Source organism: Excalfactoria chinensis, chromosome 5 (assembly GCF_039878825.1).
Source record: "Excalfactoria chinensis isolate bCotChi1 chromosome 5, bCotChi1.hap2, whole genome shotgun sequence".
In the NCBI taxonomy this organism is placed as follows: Eukaryota; Metazoa; Chordata; class Aves; order Galliformes; family Phasianidae; genus Excalfactoria; species Excalfactoria chinensis.
In genome coordinates this window covers 27,492,081-27,500,596 of record NC_092829.1, presented here as the reverse complement: position 1 = coordinate 27,500,596, position 8,516 = coordinate 27,492,081, and the positions used below count along the sequence as shown (strand labels likewise).

At 37.3% G+C, this 8,516-nt stretch overlaps 1 long non-coding RNA gene across 1 annotated transcript; it reads right to left on the bottom strand.

Moving 5' to 3' along the window:
* Window positions 1–2,459: 2,459 nt before the first annotated feature.
* Window positions 2,460–5,571, bottom strand: LOC140253643 (uncharacterized). Its single transcript, XR_011903926.1, has 3 exons — window positions 5,528–5,571; window positions 4,868–4,942; window positions 2,460–2,557 (listed from the first exon to the last, which is right to left on the bottom strand). It is a non-coding gene; the product is annotated as an uncharacterized lncRNA (long non-coding RNA).
* Between the last annotated feature and the right edge of the window lie 2,945 nt (window positions 5,572–8,516).

The following is an 8,516-nucleotide window of genomic DNA, read 5'->3' as shown; positions in this document are numbered from 1 at the left end:
TAAACTAATTAACCTAAATTATTTTCACAATTTTGATTGGTGCTATATTGTACCAGATTACCACTTCAGATTCCTATTGAGACATTCTCTGTTGTTTGACACGGACATTTTTTAGGATGTTACAATAATAACCCAGTGCCAAAGTAGTCCCAACACAAAAACAGTATCAATCTACTAAAATTCCTAGTTTAGTTCTGAGACATGGCACTGCTTCAATCAGTCACTTTTTGTTGTTGCTTATCCGTAAAGGTTTAAAGATGTTTTTATTTAGGTATTTTGAATTTGAAGTTTCTTGTAGGTCCAGATTTTAAAAATATTTATAACATCAACTTGCAAAAATGCTCTGGGAAAGTCAAATCACTGATTTAAACTAGTTTTTCCATTTCACACCAAACTTATCTTTTGCAAGCATCTAATTTTGGCTCTTTAAATTTTAATATTTTTTTCCTCCTCACTTTTCACTAGTTTTTCTCCAGTCATTTTTGTATGGTTTTAACATCTGTGCTCTCCATGGTGCACAGAAGTTGTCCTGGGAAAACAGAAAGGTAGGACAAATTACTAGTAGTAAAGATAGTATGATGGGACAGTTGGTCACCTTAAAAACACAGAGACGTAGCAACATGATTCACACCTGGTGGGGCTGGGCCATGCCCTCCATGCCCACAGAGAAAGGCCATGAGAATTCAGCCCATTGGAACCATTTTTAGATTCAACAGCCAAACAGCACATACACTTGCAGGGTGGTTCTTGCAGACCTCAATAAATGCACCAAATGTAATTCCTCACCTCAAGGATAGGTAAAACTGAAAGAGTTGCACAGAGGAGAAAGCAATGCCAAGGAAAGTGGCAGGCACCAAGAAGGGGGTAGATTACATACATGCGCTACAGATCAAGAGGTAGCTAGGTTTCTTTAGCAATTCTGATTATTGAATAACAGCCTAGTTTTGGCTCCCAGTTCATACATATTACGTGGAATTTTGTGGCCTGTGCCATGACAAGAAGTCACACCTGATGACCATTCTTTCTACTGCTAAAAGACCATGACTTGTAGATGGTTGGTCTTTCCAGTTGCACAGAAGGTAGAAGAAAGCAAAGCTATTTGAGCTTTTCTTTGCTCTTCTATAGCAGTAAGGGATGTTAACTCAGACCATTGACTGTAGGGTCACAGGTTTTTAAGATTCCCTAGGCTGCCCAACTGGAGTACTTGAATGACGGTATTTTGTGCAAAGGAAAGACAAAGTCATGAGAGGCATGTCAGTCAGTGCCATATGTGAATTTGTTAGAAAGACAGCTGTTATAACTGGGAAGTAGATTAAGACTACTAACCTACCCAAACAGCCATCAGACAGTACAGGCTATTGGCAATCAAGCCTGACTGGACAACTGAGTTGGTGTATGTATGATGTAATGAATTGCAAAGAATAATCTATTCTTTTTTTTAAATATCATACAGGCAACTTTTTCTCAGTTTAAAACTTACAGGTTTTTGTCAGACAACCATTCATGATAATACAAAAACAACAACAACAAAACCTATATTTTAGGTAAAACTTCCCAGAACTGCCAGCTAATTGGCCATCGGAGGCACTGTTAATGAATGATTGCATGTGTCCAGTCTGTGCCAAGTGTAAATAGACTCCCAAGTGACTTAAGCTACAAATGCATGCATATGCAGTCTGAGATGAAAGGAGCTACTTCTACAAAGTCAGTGTCCAGTAGTTAAGTATCAGCTGCTTTTAGACAGTCTGTGCCACAGGTGGCTGGATGTAGTAGTTCCTTTGTCCGTTGCCTTGCAATATGTCTGCCAGTAAGGAATTCTCAAAAGGTAACTCAGTTCAGCTCTCCAGAAAATAAGAACACCAACATACATAATGTTCACGTTTCACGAGACAAAAGTTAAGTACTAAATTCTCCCTAAATTTCTGTGCTAGCCTCAACTTTTTGGAAGGAAGATTGGGCTGCTGGTAGAGTAAGAGGCTAGGCAGTTAAGAATTAGGACATATTCCTGTCAGTAATAAACTCTATATGTAAACCTGAGCAAAACAGGTATTTGCTTATTTGTGTCCCAACTTCCCTGCCCACAAAAAAGCTGTCAATTGCTCCCTACTCATTCTCAAATGCTCGGAGAATTAATTTATGTCTGAAGAGGTTTTTGACAGGAATCATTACAGAATTATTAAATGTTCTTATTACTTTTCCAGTGCAATAAGTATATCCAGTCACTCAGCCAACTGGCAAGGCACCTCAGATGCTTTTGACTGTGGATATCTCTGTTTTTCAGGCTTCAGAAGGGTATGGCCAATACCTGATAGCTAGGTTTGGTTCCCCCCTCTAAAATGAACGTTAGCTGTATTTTTAAACAGAGATAAAAGAGAAAGGAGCAGTGAAGGATAATGGCAGTAGTTTGGGGCTGTCTCTTTTGGCTTGGCCTCAGCCCCCTTATCTCACCTAATGGCAGAATGAGTGCCAATGTTTATTTGGCCATTCTCATTCACCAGCTGCTCCTGTACCATGGTGTTTCTCTTCCCAGATGGCAGCACGATGTTCTACGATAAAACTGACACAAAAAACAATGCAAAATTTGTCTAAGAGAGGTTCAGCAAGCATGAGAAAAACAGATGATATCCTTCAGAGCTAGCCAAGTTGCCTGACCTTGATGCCAGAGTAATTATGGTTTGATTTGAACAGAGAGTAAGAAAAGAAAAGCCACTGCCAAATTTATCAGGTATGTTTCTGAAAGAGGGAAATAATATTACTTTCCACTTTTTGTTACTGTTACAAAATTAATTGCTGCAGTCTGAAAAAAGCTTCCAGAAGTCCCACATATTATGTGGTCTCGTGAACTATTACATGTTGGCTATTTAATGCCCTTCTAGATACACATACTATATTCTGTTATACTGTGATCACACTCAAAGAAATAGCACTGTGATATAAACAGCTCTATTTTTCTGGACTTCATATTTAATTTGTCAGTATTTAAAGGTATTTAATAGATATTTACTTATTTTAAAATATCCTCTCCAAACTCCCACTTAAATAAAAGAAAAAAAAAAAAGAAAGAAATCAAATTGCTTTATTAACTTAATCTCTCTGAAAGCTAGATATTTCTCCACAAAACAGTACGCATATGTAGACAAAACTTTTTCCTCAGTTCTAATGACTTTCAAATCTAATACTTCAGACTTAGCCCTTTTAAAGTATTATTAAAAAAACAACCAGGAATACCACCTGAACCATTCAAAAAAAGTCTCCCTTTAATATCTTGCAATGGCGATGCACTTTTTTTCTTCCCTTGGTTTTCCTGCTTTCTTGTATACTATGTTCTGACCTTAAAATCAAGTTAACCTTATCACATTCTGAAAAACTGTTGATGTAAACTGATTTTAGGATTCATAGCTGCAGTGCTGGGACCTCAGATTCTAGGCTTTTTGGGAAGGAGATAGTGTATTTCAGCCCTGATGCTGAACCCAGTTCCTGGATCTTCTTCCCATTAGCTAGTTCAGCATGGTGCTCACCAGCAAGCAGATGTGTGTACTCGCATTCACATTTCATGGGCACCCTAGGCTTGTGAGTCCCCCCCCAGATACCAGCACTGTGATCTAGTGGTTACAGACAGCAGAGCTAAATGTCACGGTGCTCACAGTTAGTTCACATGTGGAGCTTGAGCTAGGCATCTCTAAAAGAAAATGCATGATTTTTTCCTCATCTGAATTAAAGATCCAGAGTTTTTGTTGAGGAAATGATAGCACACATGTAAAGCTGTGTAATTCTGCTATCTCTAACGGCAAAAACAGAGAAACTTAAGTCATAGATCTATGTCCTCTCCTAGCTTTATTTCAGCCAGACAAAGTAATTATGGTTTCCTACTAAACATCACAGCCCTGACTTGATTACCACTGTCCTCAAATCTACTAGCTGAGCATTTCCCATTCCTATCAGTCTGAGTTAGCCATTGGAGCTATCCAAGTGTAGGAGGGAGTTTTCCCACCAGAAATTTAGGAGATAGATCAGAGGAGTAAGCAACACTCAGTGAGAAAAAATAATGAAGCGACTGTAGATCTCTTCAGCTGAAAGTGGGGAAAAGATTTATAGTGTCAGTGTAGATTACACAAATACTTCATTTACTATGATGGCAGAGAGGATGAAGTTAACCTAAGTGTGCTAAGGCTAGATAGCTGTGATAGAAAACACTGAATATTTGCACAGATCTGTGGCTCAAGCAAGGAGGTATTAAAAGAAAACAATAAAATCTATGAAAGCCTCGGTTTTCACATAGATCTAAGTATAGCCTTATGTAACTGAACAATCTATTGATAAGAAAGAAGACTACATTTAATCAGGAGATTTCTAAAAACAAAACAAAAAAACCCCACAGACACACACAAATAAACATGATCACTCTACATTATGAACAATAGCTGTCTACAAAAAAAATAATGATGCTATTAGAGATCTGACAGAGACCTAAGCCTTCCTCAAGTGTAGGAGAATCTCTCTAATAAAGAGCAAATGGGCCAGTTCTGATAAGGAGAAATTTTAGTATTTACATAGAGATTTTTTAAATTATTAGTATTATTTATTTATTTTTTTATGAGCACACCATCATTTAAAAAAACAAAACAAAACTTTTATTCAGGGTAAGAGGACAGTCTTAGAGAGGTTGAAGCTAAGGTGTTAAAAAGATTTTTAGACCACACTGATTTAATGGATCTAAATTCTCAACAATTCAGTCTATAGAACTGAGAGTAACAGGGTATCAGTCTGAAGACCAAGAACAGTGAGTTTCAGCAGCTAAAACTGAAAGAAAACGAAAAACAAAAATGGTCCCAAGTTTTAGTCTGTCTGTCATAAATTGAAAACTTACCATGCATGAATGCCTTCACCGTGAGTTATTTTCTTTCATTCAGTCAAGATTATAATCTCACTTCTCATTGCATGCCTGTACGGAAAAAGAGTTGGTTGGAAGAGTCTATGTATGTCTAGAAAATTATGCTCTGAAAAGATAAATACCCCAGACCTAACAATTTAAAGCAACATGAATTAGACATGTTCCCCTTTTTTATATCAGAATTGATAAAATTATTGATAGGTTCCAGTTCAACATCAAAGACCTGGATCTGCCATTCCTATAGATACAAATAAATTTTAATTTTCAAGAACTTCTGAAAAAATGGGAGACTTTGAAAGCTAAGTTTGATGATTTCTCGGAAACTAGTAAAACTTACTTTTTTTGTCGTTAGAATCATATTAGTTTCATCCATTCTAGTTACACTAATTGAATGAGTTGGAAGCAGTGCTGAGTGCTTGACTGCATCGCCCCTAATTCTCGCCCTCTGCAATTAAAGATCTAGCAGTGTTGGCTACTCTAATCATTAAAAAAATCTTGATAAGCCACTGTAATGCCAGAACAAGACCGAAAGTACCACCATAATAGTACAGTGGAAAATTCTCCAGATGCAGCAAACGAGGACAAGCCCAGATGCAGCAGCTGTGGACACAAAAATAAAATAAAAGACCTGTTTACCTTCAGATTACCTCAGGTACACAGGGATCTCCAACAAGACACCCTCACCTCCACTGCCAACCTTTAAATGAAATCTCAGAAGGAATAAATCCTGGCTCCGCTCATTCTAGTCACTCAGGTGCACTGCATGCAGCTGAGCTCCCCTGGGTTGGCCCTGCCTTCCCACCAGGTGCCCAATCACTGTTTCAGGCCATGACTTAGCATTTCCACAACGACCACCCAAAGGCACTGAGACTGGCTGGCAAATTGCATTTACAAAAGCACTATGATTGTTCTTGATCTTTCAGGTTTAAAGTATTGAGAGTTCACTGTCCATATATATATATATATGTAGTGGAAATGGAGAGGTTTAAAAACATTTGTTTCACAGCATAAAAGCTGAGTCTTTTATTTACTTCTAGGATTTGAGATTTTAATAAAAAATAAAAATGAAATTTAGATATTTTATGAAGTCTCTGAGAGTTTTGGTGCTATTTTCTCACTGGCCAAGATCACCCATAACCCCATCAAAATTGTGAGGAATTCATAAAGCTGACAAATTTTACTGAAGATAAATCTTTGAGTTTGAGGACAGGAATTCTCGCCCTTTAATCAGCCTTATCCTAGAGCATTGGCAATAATTTTTTACACATCCCATATCTTTCTCAGCCCCAGGTTTTTCAGTGTTAGCTTCCTATTCTTTTTTTATTTTTTTATTTTATTTTATTTTATTTTATTTTATTTTATTTTTGTTTTATTTTATTTTATTTTTATTTTGTACCTCTGGATTTCAGGGCTTTCAATCCACCCTGAAAGCTTTTGATATACTCTCAACTCTCCCTAATCTACACTTTTCAAAATTCATCTGTAAGGAGATGAAGCAGCATTCTGTGGAACCAGGAGGCTTTTTGCAGTAGTTTCATGATGCCAGATGTGGTGTATACTTATCAGAAATCCATCTCAAGAGAACTTTGTTAGAGGTAGGGAAGAACAATTCCTAGAAAATAGAGATGTACAATAGTTACATCTCAGAAACGATACTTTATTATAAAATCTTTTCACCAAAGACAAAATCTTCTTTAGTGCCTTCTCATATCCTGATATTAAATGAGTACACTGATTTTAGTTCCCTTGTCCAATAATTAGTATTGTGCCACTCCCAAACTTGAAAATCAATCCTAGTTGATACAGCCCACACCACTTGTGGGTCACTCATCCCTATAATGTCTTTTCAAATCAAAACCAACAAAGAATATTACCCAGCCTCTTAGTGGCTTGGCTATCAATAAGATGTGGGAAATCCACATTCTTTGATTTGAATTAAGGGTGATAGAGTTTTTGAACTTACATACTATAGAGTGGGGGTTTCAGCCACTGGTAAGGCTGCTACAGGGTTTCTTGTTTGTAAAAGGATAGGAAAATTCTTGAAATCTTTCAAATATTTTATCAGACACAGAAAATTGTTTTCCACTCAGTTCAAATTAGATCACAGGCTCAATGGAAATTGTAATAATTTCTGACGTTGAAAAATGTGATGTCTCATTGGCTTGAACAGCTAATCAATGATTGAATTCACTCAATGTAAGTTTACTTAAGAAGCCAGAAAACAGATGTCATGTCTTATTCATTTTGTTGTATAGGCTCAGAAAAGTAATTACTAACAAAACTTGAAAACTCTGATCTCTGACAAATGAATTACACTTCTATGTGCATATACTGTACACTACGAAACGTCCAGGAGTTAGGAGTTAATTTAGCTGGCATAGGGGAACCTCTCAAGACATTTGGCATTTACAAAGCATCAAAGATTACTGGCAACTCTGACCAGTTAATTGCTTTAAATGACATATAACATAGATAAGAAATCTATTTTCCATAGAATCAGAGTGAAAAATGATTAGATGCTTAGAACACCTCTCTTATGAAGAAAGGCTGAGTGATCTGGGAGCTGGAGAAGAGAGGGCTCAGGGGAGATCTCATGCAGCCTTCCAGTACTTGAGGGGAGCTTATAAACAGGAGGGAGAACGACTTTTTAAAAAGGGCAGAGAATGATGACAAAGGGGAATGACTTTAAGCTAAAAGAGGGGAGATTTAGGTTCGATGTTAAGAAGAAATTCTTTAATCAGGGGGTGGTGAGGCACTGGCACAGGCTGACAGAGAAGCTGTGGATGATTCATTTCTGGAGGCAGTCAAGATCAGGTTGGATGGGCAGCCTGACCTGGTGGGTGGTAGCCCTGCTCACAGAAGGCATTTGAAACTAGATAACCTTTAACTTCCCCTGGACCATTCTGTGATTCTATGAAACCTCACATATGTATCTGTATATTCTTAAAATAAATAATTTTGGCTTTCTATTGCACTATAAGTGTTGCAACTACAACTTTGCCACAGTTTCTATGTCCATCTGTGGACTGAAGAAAGACAGCATAACAACCATACCACTACCAACAGAAAATATATGAAGAATGACTATGTTTTCCAGGCACAAATTCATTTTAGATAAACTGGCTTTAAGCACATGTTCTTCTTGAAGTGCTGAAGTCAAAGTTCAATGTCTTTGGAGAATTTCATGGCAAAGCATGAAATGATTGTGTGAGATTAGCTCTGAAAGTACACCATATAATAGGAATTAGAATAAAATGAGCTGCTTTTCGTGTGAGCAAATTTCATTTGTATAAAACTCAGGGTAGAAATCCCATGATTGGGGAAATTTTGGTTCCATCAAAAGGTTGCTGACAAAGCCTGCTTGCAATTCCAGCATTAGACCAAAAGAGGGCACTTAAAGCTTTCACGCGAAAGCCCCAGGAAATCTGCTGAAACTTGGAGCACTTTCCAACAATGTTTTAGAAATCTTCTCCCACTTCACAGCATACCAAGCAGAAACATAAAGTCTGTCACCAGACAATGAGATAGATCTTGTGAGCAAGTATACAGTTACTTCCTAGGGAAAATGCCATTTCAAGATATTTGCATATTCCCATTATACATGGATTACACAGACAGAAATGAT